Below are 6,849 nucleotides of genomic sequence, written 5' to 3' on the forward strand. Positions count from 1 at the left end.
TTCCCGGTGAAACATCTTGGCAAAAACCTTAGAATCCAAAAAATAGGACACATCCACCAAAAGAGGAATTATTCCCGGTGAAACCTCTTACCCATTTGCTTAGAGCCAAAATAAGTTCAAAACTACATAGCTTTCTCTTGTGCTATAACAAGGACCCTCGATGACCCTCGATTAGCCTCCTCTTGGGCTTTGTACAAGGACCCACAGGCTTCTTAAAAGCATTTCCAGCTTCCTCTTGAGCTTATATACAAGGACCCATCAGGTTTCTTATAAACATAGGAACAGGTCTTTAGTCACCTTTTAACAATACCCTGGTGAGTTTCTTCCATTCAAACCAGACTTTAAACAAGCTAAGTTTGTCTCAATTTTACATTGAGTACACCTTTTGGAATGAGAGACATGGACAGTCTCTGTCACCCTTATCTTCATCAATCTTCCTTAGCAGAGTCTAGGATCCATGTTTGCTTATCCTCAGCAAGTGTCAGCCTTCATCTTGGGCTTTAAACAAGAAGTCTCCATTAGATAATCTTTCTGCCAATCATCTTAATAAAAACCCCTGGAAAGGGTTAGCCTCCAAATCATTCTTTCATTTTAACAAAAAACCCCTGGAAAGGGTTAGCCTCCAAATCATTCTTTCATCTTAATAAAAACCCCTGGAAAGGGTTAGCCTCCAAATCATTCTTTCATTTCAATAAAAACCCCTAGAAAGGGTTAGCCTCCAAATCATTCTTTCATCTTAATCAAAACCCCTGGAAAGGGTTAGCCTCCAAAATCACTTCTTCAAAAACCAAAGATTCATTCTCTTAGGAGATAATTTCCCCAAAAAGAGTCAAAACCCCTGGAAAGGGTCAGCCTCCAAAAAAAACATGACAAAAATCAGTCTTTTAACAGACAATTTCTCCAGCTGAGTCAAAATCCCTGGAAAGGGTTAGCTTCCAAAAATCAGTCTTTTAATAAATAAATCCTTCAATAGAGTCAAAATCCAACAAAAACAGTTAGCCTCAACCTTGGGCTTCATACAAGGCACCAAAACAATAAAACTCCCCTGTTAATAGTCAGCCTCAACCTTGGGCATTGTACAAGGCAGATAATAGAGTCTCCCCCAGTGAGTCCTTCATCATTCAGGTAGCCACAACCTTGGGCTTTGTACAAGGCAGATAAACCATATTTCATGTGTCAAAGATTCCTAATATCTAGGATCTTTTCCCATAGAGTCATCCATACTCAGTTTATTTAAGAGTCCGCCACAACCTTGGGCTTCATACAAAGCAGAAAATAATATTTCCCCTAGTTAGAGTCAGCCTCAATTCTGGGCTTTGTACAGAACACCAAATAAAACCCATCAAAATAGATTTTCCCTAAGTAGAGTCAGCCTCAATTCTGGGCTTTGTACAGAACATAAAAATCCCTTGTAAATTAATCCCCAGTGGAGTTTTCTCCCAGAGTCATAATAATAATCAATCAATCAAAAAAAAGCCTCAAGCTTGGGCCTCATACAAGCCAGTTAAAGATCAAATCTTTTATACTGTAGATAGACATAGCTTATCTCTATAGAGAGATATTTCCTCTATCTCACCACATTCAAACAAACAAACATTACATTACACATTTCAATTTCAATCAAGTCTCCCATTTAGGATTTTGAAAGGCATGAGCTGGCAGTAAAACCCAGACATGTGGTAACTTTCCCTAATTTGGATGAGCATCTTTCTTTCATTTAAGAGGCATTTGACTGGTATACTTGCACATACACAAGTAAGGTCCCCCTCTTGAATGAAATGAATTCAGTTATTTTGTCACTCTTTTAATGTTTGTGGTGGAATAGTAGAAATACCTCTCTATAAAGATGACTTCATGTCTCTTTACCGTAAACAGAGATTTAATTCAAGCTTCAACCTTGAGCTTCAAGCAAGGCACCCAAAAATAATTAATAATTAATTAGTTCCCCGAACTACATTAAGCTCTGACTTCCATTAGGGATACGTAGGCATGACGTTCACAAGGAATCTCAGCGAGCTAATAAAATACCAAAAATAGTCAGTCAGTCTGATACAAAGGAGAAACTTTCCCAATAATCATTAGCAGCACAAACACATTTAGACACAGAGAAGGTTCCTGTAGAGTACTACAGATATGTAGGGTGTTTAAACACTTCCCTATGTATAACCGACCTCCCGGACTCCAGAATTTCTAGTCTAGGTGAATCCCCACACTTAGCAAACTCCTAGGGTTTAGTTGAGATCTTTTTTTCCCTTTCCTACTCGTAGGACAATAAGAAAGTTCGTGTGATATCGTAGGAAGAACTGAAATAAAATTCATCCCGCCACGGGCGCATTCTCTTTCCAAATTTCGCGTGAAGGGTCTAGCGTGCCGTCCTCCCAAGTGAAACGGGGAGGTAAAAAAAAATGACACCACACTTCCCTCTCATGGTATGGATAGACCCTTTCACCCTGAAAAGCTAAAAGAACAGAAAATCTTAACTTAAGGGAAATTGCTTTTAATTGCTTGCTCATACATTCAAACTTTCAAATTGCTTTTTACACCTCTTCTTCAAAATCAAATTCAAAAAGACTACGCTTATTTACAAGCTAAAGTTCTTCTTCAAAGGTTTTTCTATTCACACCCTACTTTTCAAACAATTCAAACATTTTGAAAACAAAGTGAGCTAAGTAATTAAGAGCCCATGGAAAACCATGGATGCAAAGGGTGCCTTACACCTTCCCTTTGTATAACTTACCCCCCGAACTCAAAATCTTTCAAAGGTCTTTCCTGTTCTTTTTACCTTTCCAATTGGATAAAATAAAAGTCGGTGGCGACTCTTGCTTACCGCAACATTTCAATAAAGTTAGTTCACCGTATTACACATTCCATATAACATCTTTCTTGTACCTGTTTTGTTCTTTCATATTTGCACGATTTATACATTGTATTATATTTTGCTGCTATTATGATTTAGCCAAACATAGATGCCAATCAGCCAATAAAAACATCAACAAGATTTTATATGACAACAACCTGTAAGTGCAGCATGTAAGTTTTGGAACTCATCTTTCATGGCTTCGGTTTTGTAACTGCGCTCCTCATAGATGAGACAATTCCCGAGTTGCACTAAAACATAGTCATGGAGTAGTTTTTCAATCTCCATTAAAGTAAGATTCATCAATTGTTGGTGAGTCAAATTAAGTGTTGTAACAGCAAAAACTAATCTCAGGCCTCCATCTATAATTTTAATATTAAAATGTTCATGTTTTAGGATTAGGTTATTTGGCTTTCAACCTCATTCTTATTGCAATGATATTACGTGCTATAAATATATATAAATTATATTACAAAACATACCATTGTCATCAACCAACAGTCTTTGTTGGTGCAACAGCCCATCGATCTGCAACACCCACGACTCCTTCCATACATGGGCAGGCCTGTTAACATTGCCGGGTAAAAGCATAACCACAAATCTTTCGAAGGAAATGTCCAGACCCCCATTCACTTGCTTCTTTTATGGCTCCATGTATTCACAGTCATCTTCAAGAAAACCCATAGCAAAACATGCATCCCTAAAAGAATCATATTGTGTATCTCTAACCTTACGTATTTCTTCGTAACTTGTAGGTCCTTTGGAAACCGTCAGCATCATCCGTAAATAATACAGTTCTCCCGTAGAAGGTGGAACCCATATCAAACGGCCAATCGTAAACCCTTTTTTCCGAGGCTTCCACATCAGCAATATTTTATGGTACACAAACATTGACACTAATTGGCCGCAAGTAAGTATTCTGGCCTGCTGATAGGTTTGGTTGGCATTTAACCACGAGTAAAACATTGTCTCTGTCACGCTTGCCTTCTCTAAACATTCTCCATTCGGGCATAATCGGAGTAGAAAAGAGACTTCTCACCAATAAGATGGTAAAACATTCGTTCCACAGCCGGTTTCCTCCCATGAATTTTGTAAGAATAAATCCTTCAGCATTCCTCGCACGGTGAGATGTATCTATAGTCAAGGTTTTGTGGTATTTCACCAACAACTTCATTAGAATTGGAAGTGTGGCGGACTCTTTGGACAATAGAAGCTGGAATTCGGTCATATCCTTTGTGGATATACTTGAAAAGATATTTTATAGAAGTACTCTGGTTGCACCACTCAATGTTGATGTGTGCGTGGTACTTTAAAAGAAGCTTGGTGTTGTATGGGACCACATGACAGTTGTCTAATAGCACACCATTTTTTTGAACGCCGTGCGTTGTTGATCCTCTCCTATACATTGCGTAACCTTCCGAGTTGAGCATAATATTTTCTATAAATTGCTTTGGAAATAACTTAGTGCATCTGCCGTTCTTCATACATTGTGAATAAGTCTGAGCTAAACCACAAGGTCCGTGTATCATATGTGTCTTAACCAAGTTGTACAATGTTGGGTGCTGTATAGGGTCAGGAATTTCAGCATAAATAATGCGGTCAATGTCTGAAGGGGTAGGATACTTACTTTCGGGGCGTAAGAACACCAGAATATGAGCGTGTGGGAGACCCCTCTTTCGGAATATAATTGTATACATATCAGTTTTTTCAACATAGATTATAAGGTCAGTGGGAATCTAAAATAAACATCACAACATCACAATAGACACTTGTATACTTACATGCCATAACACGTCCAAGCACATGGTTCTTTGTGATATCGCGCATAAGTTGTTCAAATTTAATCTTGAAGACCTTCGCTACAATATCAGGGCGGTCGTGTGCAGCTAAATTTTTGGGATCCAATTGTCGTTTGATTTCAGGCCAATTGGGGTTGCAGGTGAAAGTAATAAACAGGTCGGGGAAACCCAATTTCTTGGAAATAGACATTCTGTCAAAGTATAGTTGGTCGTACCGCTTACTATCGACAAACGTTGAAGGCAAAATAACACGCTTTCCTTGCTTGTTTCCTTGTTGCGAAGTACCTGCACCATTAAGTTGCTGTAAGTTGTTATACTTGCCAACTCTGAGTTTAGACTGATTTTTCCTCAACCAATTCAGACGTTCTGTCTCAACCATGGTGTAACCGTCAACCAAAAACTGTTGGAAGAGCCTTCTTGAATGAAGTAAAGTCTTTGGTTCGTCCCTGCGTTATTGAAGTCGGAAGCAGAGCCAATCCTTGATAGTTTGTCGATTCTGTTTGGTGATGGTTTTTTCATGCTTGTAATTGTGAAGTAGTTTTTCTCGGTAACCATCTTCCCCATAAACAAAAATCAAAGGGTATTGGTAACCAAGATAAGCTAGGTGAAACTCATCAATCCTTTGTAGTCCGCCGTCACGACCATGGATTATGATGTCCCTAAGTTCAGTTGTGTCTACATAACCAACAATGAGGGCTTCCACCTCAAAAACAGTCGGTGTGTTGTAGACACGGCCGTTCCCAAGTCGAATTGAAATTAGTCTCAAGTGCAAGTCTTGGTAGGGCATCTCCTTCAAAACGTCCCTTGCCATTCTAAAGGCTTTTGCATGAACATTGTGCTCGTCCAACATGTGTTTCAACTTCGCAACCAATTCTCTCTCTAGCTTGGTATTATCTCTGTACAGAGTTATAACATTTGCATCAGTGTCAGCATGCAAAATTAATTGAAGAGTATGTTGATTTGAATTCATAGGTGAAGTATTTACCTGAAACATTTCAACTTGTTATCAACCTCATTGTCCGTGTCAAAAATGTAAAGTTCAGCATATTATGGAATGCCCCCTTCTTCCGGAAGCATTGTACCGATTCTGTGGCACATTTGACCGTGAAGTCACAATGTAGGAGGACCTCCCCCGTTGGAAATTGAATCATCAAACTTCATTCCAGGAGAAGTGAAGGAAAACATAGCGTCGTAACTTCGGATGTTGGCCTAGTAATTTCGGTTCTGTGGGGAAATTTTGCCGTACATGAGTTCATCCAAAAAAGGAGGAGCCTTCTTCATCAGTGGCAGTACAACCTTCCCAATCCGGCAGTATATATGAAACTTTGCCACCGTTGTGTCCCTACATTGCCTTTTACGCTCTTGATACCACATAAGTGACTTACAATGTGTCGTACCCCAAATTTTTCCTACCCTATTTATCTGGATTACATTCATGTGCATATTTCATATAGGTCATTCATCTCATGCATTCATTCATACCATAGTTACTACTCAAAGTTGGCAAGAAAAAGGGTTTTCATTGAAGAAATTCTTGGTTAAAAGAGTGGATCTGAGGTTTAACTGGGTGGAATCATCTTCGTTGAAGTCCTCCTGAAACTAGGGTTTCACAATCCTCAATTCAAGGCATTGAATTGAGTATGCAAGCTGCAGAATCATCTGGTCTCCCAAATCAGGGTTTCTGACCAAAGTCAACGTAGTTGACTTTTTGGTCAACATTTAATCAAGAGACGATTTTATAGTGTGAGATGGAATAAGGCTCATGTGAGGGTGTGCAATTGAGTTTCTTTGGCTCATGGTTAATTTGAAGTGGAATCAAAGATAGATTAATCAGAAAATTCATCTAAAGCTGAAAAAGTCAAACAGTTGATTTTTTGGGTCAAAATCAGGGTCAAGTCTCAAATATTGACTTTTGGTGAAAAAAATCGGTCAAAGAAAGTCAACAAAATAATTGAAATCAAGGATTAACCAAAATTTACCAAATGAGGAAGGTAGTTGAAATGTGAAGGTTTCTATAAAAAGAAAGTTCTAATACTTAGAGAAATTTCGAAGAGTTCTGCGAATGGTTAAGATGCTGACTTCAAACCCAGATTTCATGTGAATTAAGATTTCATTTAGATTTCATTTGGAAACAAGACCAAAAGGAAAAATGTTCATCTCATGGCATATCACAACTGTGTAGTTGGAAATTTC

This window comes from Vicia villosa, linkage group LG2 (genome assembly GCF_029867415.1).
Source record: "Vicia villosa cultivar HV-30 ecotype Madison, WI linkage group LG2, Vvil1.0, whole genome shotgun sequence".
Taxonomy (NCBI): Eukaryota; Viridiplantae; Streptophyta; class Magnoliopsida; order Fabales; family Fabaceae; genus Vicia; species Vicia villosa.